Genomic DNA, 17,500 nt, shown 5'->3' on the forward strand with positions numbered 1-17,500 from the left:
ACTCGTTTATTGCACGCTTACAAATAAATGTGTGACTCTCCTCTTCTGACGCTCTCGGAGGCACGCACCCCCGAATGCTAGCTCTGTCTCAAGGAATGGCTTTCCCCCCTTTCTTTTGCACATAAACGCAATGATTATTTCTAATCTATAATTAGACTGGAAGAGAGTCAAAGGGTTACTCAATATATTGTAAAAATGGTAGTGCAGTCGGAAAGTTGCAAGTCTTGGGGCCATATATAGCAATCACCACTGTCATGATCACTGTCTACATCACGCGGTGCCTTCCACACCGGCCAGGGATTTATGGGAAACTGGCAATTATGACATATGTCCAGCTATTGCTAGCTTCAGATTTATCCCTGTGGTCCTTTTCTGTCTAGCATATTGCCTGAGCACAAACCAGGCAGGAGGAGCACTTATTCTTGCAAAGCTTTAATAATCTGTGAATGGCTGACTACAAACTGATGTAGAGCACTATCATTCCACCAGCCTCACGAAATTGCCGGCCACAAATAGTAATTAATCTTTTTATCCCTCAAATTGTAATTTTGACTATGAACTGTGCGCGGCCATAAATCAGCGGCACACGCGCTGTGTACAGTGCATGAATCACGGCCGGGACTCCGTCCGACTGCACACTCTGTGTTTAACAAGCTTTATAAGGAGCCATTGGGCTTTATTATGGCTCTGCCTGACTCCAACAAAAACTGAGCCCGGAGGCCCGGGGACGTGAGTTAAGATGAAAATACTTATTAGAGTACATTACTTCTTGATGTAGATATCGTTTTCCGTGGAGTAACGCCACGGTGCACGGCGCGACATAAATCAGGGGGTTTTCTGAGACTAATAGGACCTGCCGCCATCTATTCATTACGCAGCCCACAATTTGGGCCATCACTCATTAGTCAGCATGTAATTTGATGATTAACACCACCCAACTCAGCAGGTCTGCAGAGCACGGGAACACAAAGGCGCCGGCTTCGAGGAACGAGGTTAGAGGCTGCCTCTGAAAGTGCTCTCCGAAATAATTGGTCACCATTTTCCTCGAGCGCCGGTGTCAACACCCACGGCGGGCCTGGGACGCGGCGGGGCCGGAAGACTCGCACGTACACTCAATAACGCGCCCGTAAGTTGAGGGCCACAATATGATCTGACATTCCATCATACATCCCGGAGACAAAGGTCCGCACAGGAATGTGAAGTAAGACATTTTCTTGTTAATAAAGCATTGATCCGACGTATTGATTTTACATGACATGGCTTTTGCTGCGATTTTGCCCTCTTTTTTCTTTGCAAATAGTAAAGCTCTTCAAAATGCCTCGGCGTATGTGACACGGCAAAATTTCTAACTCTCTGTGATGTAAATTCTATATGTGTAAAACCACTTCATAATCAAACCATTAATCATCAGAAGCTGTCAGCGTTGACTTGGGAGACAATTTGTCATGTCTCGGCCCGGGCCGGGACAAGGGTGTCAGGCAAAAGTGCGGTGCGGGCAGCCGGGCGGATGGGCCTCACCCAGCGACTTGGTCCAAAAAGGATTAGATAAAGTATTACATTTCTTGATTAGGGAACAAAAAGGGTGGCCCACTGTGCATTGCGAACGTGTCAGGGTTTCTCCTCTCTCCCAGCTAATCACCATGACTGTTTGACTTAATGAATCGGCCTGATGAAAGGTGATCAGAAAAGATAGATGGGCGGCCACTATTGATTTCATGCAAATGGCCCTGACAGGTGATGGACGCTTTAATGCAAGCTTTCAGAAGCTTTATGACTTGTAATAACCATACACTCTCGTTCTGGGAGAGACATTTTCCAATGTTGCAGTTGAATTGATATTCTTCTAGGATTGAAAATATTTTAAAGCAGTGCAAAGAGGAGGGTACCTTTCACCTGCTACCTCGGCCCAGAGAGCGCTCACATCTCAAGTGCAGCGCCAAGAACGAGATCGCCGCTCCGCCGGGCACTCGGGGGAGGATGGGCAAAGGGCCACTGGGGTCCCCGCCATGCCAGACACCGCGAAGGGCAGGGGTGGGCGCTGCGGGCGCAGCCCAAAATTGCATCCTGGGGGTGGGGCGGGGGTGGGGCGCTCAGCTCCTGGACACCCGAGAAATTTACGTTGGAAGAACCAGGGGGAAAGGGGGGAAAAAAAAAAAAGGGCCCCTGCCTTTGGACCAGGGCAGAAGTGCAGGCCTTCCCGGTTCCGAGAGGCGTTTGATCACCCCGGGTGGGGTTCCCAGCAGCGGCCCTCCGCCGGGCCAGCCGGCCGCCTGCCCAGGGCCGAACCGCCGGGAACCCCGCAGCCGCGTGGACTTGGCCGGCAAATTCTGCGACTGGAGGAGAAAGCGCCCGGCCCCGCGCACACATCTAATAAATCCTCGGCGTGCCGAGTTTACAAGGCGAGGGCCCAGCCGAGCCAGGGCAAGGCTCCGGCACGTCCAGTCACAGAGCACCGAGCCAGGCCAATCAATACCACTTTCCTGTTTTAGAACTGGGTAATTATGAGGGGGAGAGATTGCCTGACCTTTCACCTGCACTGCATTACTTTGCTGATATTAAGATAAATTGCCTGATTTTGGGTAAACATATGCTGCAATTCAAACTGTCACCACTGGTTTGCTGAGGAATAATTTGTATTGATCTCCCAGCTTCTTCCCAATTTTGCTTACTGACCTCGCGGATAATTAGAGAGGGAGCCTTGGGTGAGCTCAAGGCGGGGATGAAGAAGAAATATGAAAAAGAATAAAGCGAATTTGTTTTATGTTAATATTTGGAGGTCCTCCTACCGCCCTCACATCTGTCAGCATCAGGAGAGCCGTAAATTAACGTACTTGGTTCCTGAGCAATTTATTCCAAGGAATTATTTAGCAGCTTGCTTAGTCTCTGAACATGTGTCACTGGGTTAAATTAATTTAAACTCTGCCTTAAACACAACAAAAACAAATGTTATTTTCTGCTGAATGGGGGTGGGGGGTAAACAAGACATTTCTCAAAAAACGCGTTATAAGCTTCCAACTTCACTGCGCGGATTTCCGCGTCTCTGCGTCCGAGAAGCTGAGTTCTAGAATCCGGCGCCTCCCCCCAAAGTAATTAGCGCCCGTCATTTGTCCCGAATTCAAATCTCGCTAAGATGGGGCTGCTGCGTATAAAAGAGATGGATGTATGCGCAAAATTATATCATTTAAGATATGTCAGATTATAAGGCTGTTGTATCAAAAGTCATAAAACAAATCTCCCTTGTGAAATATCTCTTTATTAACCGTGCCATAAGATATTAACATTCCTCATTTAGTGGAGGGCCTTTTATCTGTTTCAAATACATTATTCGTCCTTTTAGAGATAAACTGTATTAATATCCATTTGAGTAGGCTACCGCGGCCTAATGCATAGTAATTTTTGTTGGAGAGCTTTTATTTTAGAATAAGAAAATTACACAGCAATAAAACCTGAATGAATCAGAAGCTAGAATGGCCAGGAATCACATTCCATGCCAAATGGGGCAAGCAATCAGGCAGCCTGTGAAAAGCCAGATATCCGGCTATCATATGCAGGCCAGCATCCAGCGCGGGTCATACAAATAGAGCCTGACACGGCCGCAGAGAGCCCGTGATTCCTGCACGCCGGAATCGCCTACAGCTCGGGACGGATACATATTTAAATCTATTTGAGTGTACTGGAGTTAATCTCGTTACTTTACATGCATTAAAGTCATAACAGAAGCAGCATTCTAAATATTTAAGTCGTGCCCGTGTACTGGGGGATTAATCATCGCGCAATTGATAAAATTTTAACGGTCTGTGATGTCAGTTCAAGTTGGGATCGCTGGAGCTAATGTGGCAGCGGAGAGTGGCGGCCGGCTCAGAGCGGCAGCTGCACCCGCGGCCCGACCGGCCGCCGCAATTAGGAGCTACCGCCGGCCGGAGTGGCCGCCACGCTCCTCCTCGTGACAGCCGCAGCTTCAGTTGTCCTTCCGGGGGCCTGGCCTCGTCGGCCGGCCCTGCCCTGAGACCCCCAAAATGTACAGGATTCTTTTAGTGGACTCCAACGGCAAGTCGTGCCAGGTACAAACCCAACGCAGCCGAGGCAGGGGCCGCGCTCGGGGCCTCCGGGCCGGCAGCGCACGAGCGAAATCTCAGGCTGGAAACACGTTACGTTTGGGGCCAGCGAGCGCTCCTCTAGAAAGGGCAACGCCAGGAAGGAATAGCGCCAAACGGTCTGAAGTCCGGGCCGCTCGCCTGGCATTTATTAAGCAGCTACTATGTCCATGCCTGGGGCTCGGCGGTGGGGAAACCTGCCCCCGAGGGAGCCCGGGGAGCAGGAGCCACGAGCAGAGGCCACCCCTGGGTTGGAGTGGGGATGGAGGTGGGGTGGCAGAGGAGCTGCGGCCGCTGCAGGGGGGCTGCTGGCCCAGGGCGCTGGGGTCCTGTCCCCACCGTCTGCCCCCACCCCTGGCCCGGCTCGCGGGGACCTCACCGCAGCAGCAGGAGGGGCGGGAGGCCAGGCTTGCTTGCGGGGGCCCCTCCTGCCCGCCCCTGCCAGGGAGACCCAGGGGCTGGCCCAGCCCGCGCGGCGCCGGGACCCCACGTACCCCTAACCGATTGCTCTCCCGGCCACCTGGTTTTCAATAGTGGCATTAACCGCACAGGGCGGCGGGGAGCAGTGGAGGGGGGGGCTCCCAGGTAGGAAACGAGCCGCTTTCCGCATCGCCTCTCTATTGTTTCGACGGAAACCCGGCGAGCAAAGAAAGGTACAAGAAGTTTTAGGTTTAGCACAAATGTTCCTCCTGCCTGAAAAACCTGCCTGCGACAATAAAAACAGGAAGACATTCATTTGCTTCATTCCAGCTGCTGGTTGGAGCTATTAAATGAGTTCCAGTTTCATTCTCAATAATGATCATCTTCCTGTAACTTCCCAATCATGCATTTGTCATAATGCAGTCATTTTCTAGCTACAAACAGATCCTCATAATGAGGCAGTTTTTCACATTAGCAACATAACTACATAATAAGAACATCTGCAGTTCCTTTTCCGAGGGACAAGAGTGCGCTTCAATTAAGGCAATGGGGATGGTTAAGTAAGATATAGTATATTTTACTAACAGGATACCCAGACCCTGCCCCGACAGACTGCAAGCCTTCAGTGTGCCTGAATGAACACAGGTTGTAATGTGTAAAAATTAAATAAAGTAAAATTAAATTGCTCAATACAAAGACATCCCTCTAGAGGGTGTTAGTGATTTCAGTGACAAAGTGCTATTTGCTGACAAGTAGTTTACACATTAACCAGCTGAATCCAAGGGGGAAAAATGCCAATAGCAATTATATCACCTTGAGGTTATTAAATGTCCCACTGATAAGTAACTAGGTGAACTTGACCAGGTGATAAACACTGCTGTGAGCAAATGATCGCACAGTGAAGAATGTTTCTCTGTCCTGCTGTTTCTCCAGATAGCTTTTCTTTCAAAAATGACTGTATAAAAAGTTGCATTAAAAATGTGTGGCCGCTGAGGACAAAACTGGTACTTAGCTCTGGTACTTAGCTCCCGTCCAGTACCCTGCGCGCCCACCCCCACCTCCCCCCGCGCGGCCATCACTCCACCTCCAAAACACCGGGCAAGGTCTGCAAAGGCCTGTTTTCTCTCCCTTTTTTAGGCTTTAAAATGACGCTAAGTCCTCCACTTCATCATCAACTGTCTCCTCCGAGCGCATTTCATCTATAAGAAATTCAGATGCTCGGGAAATTAAAATTTCAAAGATCTGCTGCAAAAAAAAATCAATGGGGCGAGATCAATGCTCATAGAAATTTCATGAACTTTGAACTGATCCGGGATGATGATGAGAGGTGCCTGGAGTTTCAGGCGGCTGACGGCTCCGCGTGTGGATGAAAAGCGGCCCGTGCAGCAGAGAGGAGGGCCACGGTTTAGATGGGTTTTTGCTTTCATATTTTGTCCGACAAAAAAATTAATTTTTAGTCTATTTCAGTAACAAGCAAAAATAGGAAAAAAAAAATCTGCCTTCCCGACAGGACGTGTAATACCCCCACTTCTTAAGAGCACCTAATGCTTTGCACATTAACGCGGCCACGAAATGAAATCGGTTCCCTTTGCAGCCGATTGCAGGTGCAAATTAATATTGTAAAATGAAGATCAATACATGGACAGGGCCAAATCAATACTGGCTAAATTATTGCTGCATTTTCCTCCTCATTCAAGATGAGTTGTGTTTTCCTCTCAAAGTCAATACTTTGCAGCTTTTCTCATTAATTTCTCAATAAATTTGGCAATGAATTTCAATCACAGAACTCGGCAGGGTGAGCCAGGCATTGTGGCATGCATGGGAAACACAAAGGCCGTGGCAGGTGTGCATCACTCAGCAGAGAGGCCCCGGCCCGGCCACGGGAAGACTTAGGCCCACCCTTGGAGGACACCGGGTGGCTAACCCCAGGGTGCCCTCACCAAAGTGACTTGGCTTTCCCGGCGTCCCGGCCCCGGGGCCCCCGACGCCAGCAGGGGCAGCTCGGACCCGGCCTCGGTCAGCCTCTGGGTCCACGGCCGCTACCCCAGGAGCCCCTCCGACCCGCTGGCGGGAGGGTATTTTCCATAACCGAGACTTCTGAGGATGGGAAAAGCGCCACACTTGACTTCTAATTGGAAGTCAGGTGCCTCGTCATTCGTATGGGGAATATTGTTCCGGTATTCACACAGACAGCCCAACCCGGCCTGTGCACAGGGACCCGCTTCCATTCACCACCGCCTGGCAGCGGATGGCGGCATTGTGATGTGACACCAAATGCAGAAAAGGGGACAGCTCATCTTCCTTGTTACCAAAATAATACCCTTGCTGACAACTACTGGATTGCATTCAAACAATTCTGTTTACATACCTCAAAGAATACATCGGATGGCGGCTTTTATAGTCACGTCGGAACTACACCTGCCCGCTAAGGGAAACGAAGTCACGTGGCCCGTCAGCTGCTCTCACTTCTCGGGTGGCTCTCTGTCCCCGGGGACGGGCTCCCCGTGCCGGGGCGGGGGCACTGGCCACCCCAGGAGCCTCGCCTCCCCTCGCCAGGGCTGTTCTAGCACAGGGCGGCTCCCGCCAGCACACAGAGCCCGCGAGCAGGGCCAGGGAGAGGCCGGCCAGTAAACCTCGGCCTCGGTGGACGGAAGGTCTCGCACGATCTGTCATCCTCGCCTTGAGAAAGAAAAATCAAGTGTCCTAGAGCTGCTCACCCTCCCAGAGACGGTTTTCCAGGGAAGGGTCCTGAAACCTGAACAGGCAACAGAAAGCTCTGCGGAGAACTGTCCCGGCAATGGATTTGCACACTTTAAACCAGCGGGAAATCTCCGTACAGACGTAAGCTGATGCGCCCTGCAGGTAATGCTCCCTCCCGAGCCGGGGGTGTGCCGCTCTGGAGACGCCCCCCGCGCTCCCGAAGCCAGCCAGTCCCCGGGGCGCACGGCCCCAGCCCGTCCCCTCGCTCGCTCGGGGGTCCATCCACCTCCTCGAAGGGCGGGCCGGGCTGTCCCCCGTGTCGCCGCGCCCGCCCCACTCCGCGCAAGGTGCACAGAGGTGCACAGACACGCGAGGAGCGGCGGCGGGGCTTCTCGAAGATACTGGACCAGCGCAGAAGGGGCCCACCGACGTTTTTGATTTCGAGCAGCCAAAGCGAACGTAACGTTCTCGTCTGTGCACACGGAAACGTGTTCACGAGTCCTCACGGCGGCGTTATCCGTGAGGCCCAAGCGTCCGGGGGCCGAGGAACGGGTGAACGAGCTGAGGTCTCTCGTATGACGGACTAGGGTTCAGCCACGCAAAGGAACGAGGCTGGGAGGCCTGCGACCGTGCCCGTGACCTCCGGAACCAGATCCCGAGGGCAAGATGCCAGTCGCCAGGGCGCACAGGCTGTGCGAGTCCATCTCCGTGGAAGTGGGTCCTGGGAGCAGGGGTGCAGGGGGAGGGCAGGGGGGTGGCTGCTAACGCCCGCCCCGTTCCTTCTGGTGTGAGTTCACAACGCTCGCGCACCTCACGCACCTTAGTGCATCTACTGAAACCCACTCGGGGGCACGCTTGGGTGGATTTTATGCTCCGTGAACGATACCTGAACAAAAAACTAGATTTAAATGAAGGCCAGGTCTCTAACCTGATGAGAACATTCACACCAGCTACCCCTGTACCGCGGGCAATACCTTCCACGGCCTGAATGTCGTCTCACGATACAGATGCTTCTGGCGTTTGCCTAAAGAAGGGAGGCCCGTGCCGGAGGGAACGTGGCTGACCCCAGCTCTGGGCGGGGAGGCGGGAGACAGAGGACCAGCCTCCCCCCACGGACCATAACCTGGCTTCCCAACATCGATCTCCACGCAGGCATCTCTAACTCTTGGCTTTAGGTACAGGAATGTTCTAAGGCAGAGCCTTTAAGGGCATCGCCAAGATTATGAATGTAAATCCTGGAATCCCCCACCCACAGTCCCTGAACACAGGACTCTGGGTTCTGTGCTCATGTGGAATAGTTTCGGGTCCACACAAAAGGATCCAAAGTCCCAGAGTGTACTGGGATCAGAAGGCCTCAAGGGGACCTCCCTGCAGCCCTGCCTGCCACCCACCCAGGCTTGCTGAGTTTACACTTTGTCCACACTCCTCCCTCTGCCTGGAACACCCATCCTACTGCCTACGTCCAGGGGGCAGCCTCCCTGGCCACCCCACACCATCCCTATCATTGTCCCTCCTAGAAGACCCACGGTGCCCCAGCTGCTCCATCTCTCGTAGAACTCAGCACCTTAATGACTATTAATTTCTAGATCCAGTTTTGTTCCCATAAGACTCTGAGTCAGCAGGATTCTAAGTGTGGGTTCTGCATCACATTTGCCAAGTGCAGCCCAAAACCGGGCATGAGGCTGCCAGGAAGACCTGGCTCTTTCCTCTGGTGAGGAACCCACTGCCGAGGGCCGCCCCACCCCAAGCACCCATAAGACCCACATGGTTTCCCTTCTCCCCTGAATCACCTGCAGTGCCCAGCGGAGTACCTGGCGCAGGTGGGCCTCAGGAAAACCTGTGCCCAGACACCATGAGTAAACCCCAAATCACATTGACAGTAAGCTCCAGCATCACGCCCCCGATGCTATGTTCATCTTTAACACCGTTCCCATCTCCCGAGGGCAGACGACGGAAGCGATGTGCGTGGTTGCAGGGTTCTGGGCAGTGAGGAGCAGGGGTGTGTGGATGACATGTGGGGGCGGGGTTCCAAGCCAACAGGTGTTCACCAGCAGGGCCACGCGGCCCGGCACCCTGTCGTGGAGACCGTGACCATGGGCAGGGAGCCGTGGGACGCTGCAGCCCCCACACCTCACGCACCTATACCTTTGCTTTCATGGTATTTAAACCTCTGTTTTAACTGACAACGAGCACACAAGGCAAGTTTACAGGCTGTGGCTGGGAACACCCGGTAGTCCGATGGCAAGCATGTGCGGACGTGATCTGTGCCACCTCCGTGGTGAAGGTCTGGTACCCACAAGGATGCTGGAGTGGCTGCAGCCCCTTGGCCCGGAGGCTGGTCCACCAGCCCAGCACCACGGCGCCGGAGAGCTCACGTGGGATGTTTCTGTACTGGGGAACGTGCTCTTTAGAAAAAGCACGAGCTGGTCTCCAAAACCAGGGACCGAGTGATTTTCGGGGTAAAGCTGGCTGCCCACTGGCACCAGGCGCCCGGATTCACAAAAATGGGCGTTGGGAGTGTGGGGCTGCAGGCCACCGGCCCCTCCACCCACCGTCCACTGTCCACGGGGCTCGGGGCCCTACCTGGGTCCTCCAGGGGCCTCAATGCTCGGAGCGGGCGAGCGGTCAGGCGCGAGGACCCCCGTGTGTGGGAGACGCGAGGTAAGCTCGCCTCGCGAGGGCAGGGAAGGGGGGACATCTGCACAGAAGAGTCAGACGGACCCACTGCCAGGCCGCCCCTTACAGAAACTTCCTCCAAAGATGATTTACAGCAACGCTCACCGCGATGTGCAGTGGCCGATTGTCTCAATGGGAGTTTCTGTATTTAAAATTTAACACACTCTGTAATGAGTCTTCTAGAGCATATGTGCCATACCACATGCACTCGGGTCCCCTGTGGAACCCGGTTATTCCATATGCTCATTAAGAGCATTTGAAAACTTCTATTTTATTTGGGGGGCGGTTGGTGCATAGCAAACAGTCCACATCACTAACAGCTTTCCATTTTGTTTTTATTGGAAAACCATCCTAAGATAGGAATTACTCATTTTTGCATTTTCTACAATGGAAAAAAAAAGGCCCAAGTGATCTGAATGATAATTATTGTTTTAGAAGCACTTTTTCTCAGGCTGAGCTTTTGGGATCCAAGTGTCGACATGGAACAAATAAATGTACATGGACAGGTCTGACCTTCCCCCAAATGAAGCGTCACCGGCCTGACGCACCGCCCACCGGAGCGAAACGCACTCACTGTCAACTTCCAACCTGGGCCCTTCGCATCCTGCCCAGCGTCCCGGGCGAACGGGCCTGGCGGGAGGCGGCCTGCGGCCTCCGTGACCGTGGTCAGCCAGAAAGAAAAAAAAAAATTGTAGCGTGTAGGTGTCGTTTCTATCCTTCCGGGGTCCCCGAGTGATCCGTTCCTTTCCTTGGGCATTGAAAGAACCGCGCGCCTCCGTAAGGCTCTCCACGGGAACGTGGGTCTTGGTCTCCATCGTTGAACCTGCCGGTTTTCGCCAGCGTGGCTTGTGGGATTTGATTTTTTACGTTTAGCATCTCTGCTTCGTTCTGCACCTCAGTGGACTAGGCTCACTTTGCCGCACTCTTAAATGGTCCCCCCCACACCGCCCCCCGTTCCCGGCTCCCCACCCCCGGGCCCTTCCCAAGCCGTTTTTCCAAGTGTGGCAGGTGTCCTCGCCAACCAGAGACTGCAATGACAGCCCTGCTCGTGGGCCCATCCGGTCCCGTGATTCCCCTCCCCGGGCCACCCCCCCAGGCGGGTGGGGTGCTGGCCCCGGGGACCCTGCCCGTGGCGGGGGGCTGAGCGCGCAGAGGGCCAGGCCCGCCTCCTCCGCCCGTCCACATCTCGACAATCAGTGAGTGAAACCCGGATGACCCTTTTGTCCTTTGGGGAAGATAAATGGCTGTCTCCTCTCCGCTACATTTTGTCAGGTTTGGTGCTGGAGAGTCAATACCTTCACCTTGACACGGAAACTTTGTGATTTATCAGTTGGTTTCTCCTCATGGGTTAGCGCGGCCCCGGGAAGTGCAGCCAATCGGGGCTCCGGGAGCAGACTTTGGTCACAGCCAGTTGGAAAACCACCACAGCCCCTCTGATGACAGACAAATGTGTCTTGTTAGCAACTGCCCAAAAGCGCTTGACTTGTACTAATAACAAAAAGGCCATGCTGGTCACCGTGGGTGCAAAGACGAAGCACCCTGTCACCAGCCTGGTTGGGAAATTAGCAAATAATGTTCTTTTCCTTGATAAATGGGTGACAGCTCCCTCTCACCAATCATTTTTAACATTTTGATGCATGCCTATGATCCCACTGGAGGAGCAGAAAAGTTTACTGGCCCTCAATTTTCAGATGATGAATGGAAGTCTCTAAATGTGCGATTTCTGTATGAGGTATAGTTCATTTTAAGCAATTCTAGTAAATGGGTGTCACTGATTAGGACAAATAGTCTACTTGTGCAATAGCACAAGCGGTGTGTCTCATTCTCTGGCCCTCCTCCGAGACAGGAGAGAAGGGGACAGCGGGGACCCCGGGAGCCCTCCCAGCGCCACTTGAGGAGGGCACGCCGCCCAACGCGCACACTGCCAGCGCCCACGGAGCGCGGGCAGGTGAGCCGAAGCCACCCGCTCTCACGCCACACCGCCCAGAGCAGGGGACACCCTGGGCGCCCTCCCTCCCCGTGGGGCCCCGGGGAGCCCCGCAAATGACCCCTGAGACGGCCAGCCCGCCCGTGCACCCACCGGCCCAGTCAACGGGCAGAAATCTGCCCTTGCCACCAGCGCGGGGACAAAGGATGACCGCCACGGTGCGCCACGCGGACAGCCAGTCCCACTCTCCCACCCCGGACAGGCCCCGACACGCCGAGCCCGGCATGCGGGCCCCACCTGGCCGCCCTCACGGAAAGGCAAGGTCTCTCCGCCAGGGACCGCAGATGGCCACGGCTACCCTGCGTGGCTCACGCAGAGGAGGGGACGGGGAGCGGCCGGGGCAGGCGGCTCAACCGGCTGGAGGCCGCCCCCAAATTCTAGGGCCCGCAATTAACAATATCTGTTTCCCCGCCAGGCCCACGCACGCGGTTAAAAATGCGCAACTGAGATAATCAGGTGGTGGCTTCCGTTGAAGAGAAGGCGCCAGCACTTAGTGAAGCGCGGTAAAAATAGTATGATTTGTGGGGGGCAATTAGGAATCGTTTGTGCCGCGGATACAAGTGATCTGTTTGAAGAGCGCCGGCCGGGGGACAGCTAGTTGGTGGCGGCCGTGGTCGAAGGGCACTATTGACTCTACAGTGTGTCACCGTGCTGTCGACAGAATCACCTCTGAATGCACACAGAAGATCTTTAAGACACTTCAGAACCATGAGTGCCTTTCAAGGGGGTGACGGGAGGCGGGGCGCACGGGGGAAGCCCGCCAGAGGCTGCGGTAGGCCCTGGGCGAGGCGACAGTCGTGTCTCCCCACCCCCCACCCGGGGCCAGGACAGTCGTGTCCCCCCGCCCCCCACCCGGGGCCACCCTGCCTCGACAGGTTCCCCGTTTAAGGCACAATCGGACTTACGGGAAAACACACACACACGTAAATACCATATCGGAAAGAACACAAAATGTTAGCAATTATGGCTGAGTAAGGATTTCACGAGCCGGAAACTGAATGCACGTCTTTGTGCAAGAAAATAACCATTTTTACGTGCCCGTCAAGTAAATGCCTGGCGGACCTGAGCCTGGCCCGGACACACAGCAGTCCGCTCCGGCTGCACCCGCCCGGGACGCGCTGACCGTCACCTGCCAACATCTTGTTTAGTAACCAACCGGGTTTGGCTGTTGGCAGACACTGTGTTGACTGCCGGTAATTTGTGATAATTTCTTTAAACGAGCAAGAGAGCGCTCTAGAACAGAGGTGGGTCAGCCAAACATTCAGGCACCGGAGGGTCAAAGGTAAGAGCCCCCGCCGCCGGCTGCACCCCGGCATCCTGTGCGATGATGCTCAAAGGTAAGCCGTCACCAACCAGCTTGGGTTCTTTTGTGTAACAGGAAACCGTTCTCCCGCATGGACCCTTTGAGGAAACAGCGACACTCGCGCTTGTGCAAGGACACCTCACACCCGGAAACGTGTCTGTCGACCGGTTTTCGTTCTAAGGTAATTCCAATTAGAAGCGTACAGATTCCAATTTGTCTTAATCAAGTGACATGGCAATGCCTATATCCTAATTAAAAAAATAATTTCTTTTATTGCTCTTAACAATTTGATGTGTTCCTCCCGGTGAAGTTATAAACCCGAAAACTCTCCAATCTGCCCATACCGTGAGTTTCTCAGGTGGGAAGCACTATTTTAATTATTACTAAACAGGCAAGTGATACACTATTAGACAAATATTAAAACAAGCATTGCACTCGAGTTATTAATTTGCACTATATTCACTTTTAAATGCAGCAAATATCTCATTAATTTAATTTTAGGTGCCCACCCGTTTATATTGCATTTTACAGTCTAAAAGGCAATTTACTATTAACTGGCAATTACATACAGAGTGATTGTTAATTCTGCTCCTAAGTGCTAGCCGCTTGAAAATTGTTCTCTCTCTCTAATTTTTGACCTTCTTACAACAGGGGTGAGGCACAGTGGGAATACAGAGGACTAGTATGGAAGAGCCGGACATGTCATTTGTGACTCATTCTTTTAATTCACCGTGCTAATCAACTGAACTGCCACTGCCTCCCAAGGTAATTGTGCCTTTATCGTAGTTGAAAGCAGCAGGCAGAAGGGTCTGGATGGATGGGCTTGGCCGGCCTCCCCGTCCCGGGGGCAGCAGAGCGCCTGCACCCACTCTGGCTTCACTCACCGGGTCTGGTTCTGAAAACCCTGGTGTTTCTCAGATCCCTGTTCACAGACGACCGAGGCCTCTTGGCCCTGCGGGCGGGGCCCCCCTCTGCGCCCAGGTTCATGATCCCGGGGCCGGGCCGCCTGGTCGGGAAGGGTCCACGTGAGGGTGTCCCGGCTGCGTCCGGGACTGATGGGAGCCAGATGCCCAGGGGACGGCGCCCTCGCTGCAGGGGCTGCAGGCCCGCGTCCTGCGGCTGGCTCCGTTTGGGGGGCGGGGGGCAGTGCAATTCCCAGTGATTGCTTCGTGGGCCCCATCAATTTCAGGGCCATGCAAATCAGACAGAAGCTTCCAGGTCAGACAGGTTATGACCCCACCTTTCCTCTGCTCCCTGAGAGTGTGCGGCCCGTATCCCTTACACGGCGTTTGAAATGTATATTCCCTTAATGATTGGGGTGTGGGGGGAGGCCGTAAATTAGCCTCCCGCTACGAGAGGCTGAGCTCGCTGAATGGCTTCATTCAAACGCCCTTCCGAGAAAGAACTCTTGCTGGAGGAAATCCCCCCAAGCCTCGGGCCGCGGGGCCCCGCACATGCGGCCCCAGGAGCCCAGTTAGCTTTTGGGGTGCAGGCATGGGCCGCCAAAGTGAAGACGGCTTCGGGGCAGCGGGGAGGCGGGGGGGCGCTGGCCCTCACTGAGGCCACCCCTGACCTAGGTGGGGAGGGCGGTGGAGCACCCCCCAGGCACCCCCAGAGGAGGCCTCGGCGGGGAGGGCGGTGGAGCATCCCCAGGCACCCCTAGAGGAGGCCTCGGTGGGGAGAGCAGGGGAGCACCCCCCGGGCACCCACAGAGGAGACCTCTGTGGGCAGGATGGTGGAGCACCCCTTGGCACTCCCAGAGGAGGCCTCGGCCAGGGAAAGTGTCCTGCACACAGAGACCACCGATGCCCACCTGCCCTGACCCTGGCGACACCACCACTCCAGCACTGCATGTGGGCGCCTGCCCCCTAGGAGCAGGTGCCCCCCACACACACGTGACACCCCTGGCCAGGGATGGGTGCCCACCCCCTCTTGCACATGTGACAGATGGCCCCGCCCTGCACACATGATGCCACCGCCAAAATAGATGGTCCCGCCCCATGCACGTGACAGATGACCCTTCCCTGCACACGTGACGCCCACCGGCCAGGGACACGTGGCCCTGCTCACTTTCCAGTCTCTCCTGAGCTCATTTCCAAAGCTTACCCGGCCCTTCCCGCCTTCCACGGGCCTGGGAGGGAAGATGCTGAAGCGGACCTTCCTGCCATCACGTTCTTCCTACAATGGGGGCTGACCCCCACCTGCACCCCACCTCCACCCGCACCCCCACCCATCCCCACCCGCACCCCCCACAATAAAGCCCGCATATGCAAAGGTCGGATCTGGACAAGGAGCCCCTGAAGGCACCGGCCGTGGCCTCTAACCAGGATGAGGAGCTGGGGAGCAGCCAACTCCCCTCCGTTTCCCGCGGAGGGGCAAGTGACCCTGGCCACCCGGACACCTGGCCATGGGGCCCTAACCCGAGCAGGACGCTCCATCCCGTGGCGGACACAGGAGCCCCGCAGCACGGCTCCAGGGAGGGTAAGAAGGTTCCTTGGAGGACCTGGGGACCTGGCGGCAGCCACCCCAGCCATCCTCAGGAGGTACCGCTAAGACAGCGCCCTAAGTTCCCCCTGACCCCACAAAACCCAAGGGAGGAGGCCAAGGAGGAGGTGGGCCTTGGGGCCTCCACAGCTCGAGGCTCACAGGCCAGTCTCTGGGAGGCAAGGGCGCCCCTACAGTGAGCGCAACGTGGGGTGTGGGGCGCGTGCACGGGCACGCCGGCCGCTGACACGCGAGGCTGGGCCACCACGGAGGTGCTGGAGGCCCCACGGCCACCTTGCTCGTGGGAGCCGCACGGGGGCTTCCCAGGGGCCCCACGTGTCATAACCTGGGGGCCTCACAAGCTGGACGGGCTGCCCTTCCCAGCCTCTGGGTCTTCCCAGGAAGCCAAGCGCATCCTGACCCAGGGAGTGTCCCCAGAGACCTCCACCCACTGCTTTCCTTGCTGCACCCACTTCCCCAGGGTTCCTTGGCAGTTCTGAGCTCCTGGGAGTGCGTGCAGCTCCCACAGGAGGGGGTGGCCCTTCTTCCACCTCGACCACCCGACAGGATGCCGAGTTTGGGGGAAGACGACAGAGGAGAAAACTCCTGCCGTCAAGGACCCCAGGGATCACGGCTGGCCGCCAGGCTGCTGGGAGTCTGGCTGCCTCTGGGGACAACAGCCATGGCTCTCTGAGAGGACCCGAGGCAGGCACAGCCCTGGGGTGATGCTGGGCCTGTGGGGAGCGGTAGGGAGTGTAAGTTCATTTCACACCCACTCAGCACTTCCTACAAGGGGAGGTGCAGTTACCTCCCCGCCCTCCTCAAACCCCTAAGTGGAAGGGACGTCTGCACCTTCCACACCCACCTCTCTGGTGGACAGAGAGGCCCATGTCCCAGGAGGCGGCCAGATGTGCTGCAGGGCATCCCGTAGCTGGTGATGGCGTGTGGTCCAGCCTACAGCCCAGGCACGGACCCCCACCCGGCCCCAGCCACCCTGACCACACAAGCACACGGAGGCCACAATACGGAAGAACAAGTCCCCATCCCTGTCACCCCCGCGGGGTTTCAGCAGGTGCTGTCCATCCTTACAAATGCTCCTCTGACAACACTAGAGCTTTCAGCAGGCTAGGACTAAAAGTCAAAACGCAAAGACGCTTGGAGTTTATTGATGGCGTCTCTCAACAGCCACCTGGACGAATCATGTCAACCAAGCACCTGTGTGGGCAGAGCACTGTATACGACAGCCCTGAGACAACAAACATGCCATTTCAGAGGTGACCCTTTCTGGTGACACATGTCTGAGACCCTCACAGAAAACGGGTCCTCTTTTAGAAACAGCGTAGGGCCTGGGGCAGACACCTGGCTTCCTTCAGCGGCCCATCGTTCGCACTGTGTGGCCTCGGGCACGTGACTTGTGCTTGATCTCTGAGTCCCAACTTGTGCAAGGGAACAGCCGCACCGCGAGCACCCACGTGGAGTGATACCGTGGGCACGCAGGGCCGCTCCACGGGGGCCGGGCACACAGGCAGCTGCCCAGTGGAAGCTGGAGGTGACTAGCTAGTGACAGCCGCACCACCTCGCTTCAAGGGCCAGAAGGCAAAGGTCCACAGGTAGGGGAGGGACCCAAGCCCTCGTGGCCTGTGGGGACTGCACCTGTCCACAGCATCACCAGCTTGGACGAGGATGCAAAAACCACGCCCCCGACTGAACCAACCCTCGGGCCAGGGGGGCTTGGCCTGTCCTCAAGGGGAACCCTCCTGTGCAGGCCCAGTGGGCCACCTCCGGGCTCCCATCGGGAAGAGGCATCCCCCGCCTTGCCACCGAAGTCGGAAACGT

At 55.6% G+C, this 17,500-nt stretch overlaps 1 protein-coding gene across 14 annotated transcripts in view; it reads right to left on the bottom strand.

Annotated features, from left to right (window-relative positions):
- Window positions 1–17,500, bottom strand: part of EBF3 (EBF transcription factor 3) — a 117,383-nt gene that overhangs the window by 12,666 nt on the left and 87,217 nt on the right. The window lies entirely within an intron of this gene.

This window comes from Canis lupus, chromosome 28 (genome assembly GCF_011100685.1).
Source record: "Canis lupus familiaris isolate Mischka breed German Shepherd chromosome 28, alternate assembly UU_Cfam_GSD_1.0, whole genome shotgun sequence".
Lineage (NCBI taxonomy): Eukaryota > Metazoa > Chordata > Mammalia > Carnivora > Canidae > Canis > Canis lupus.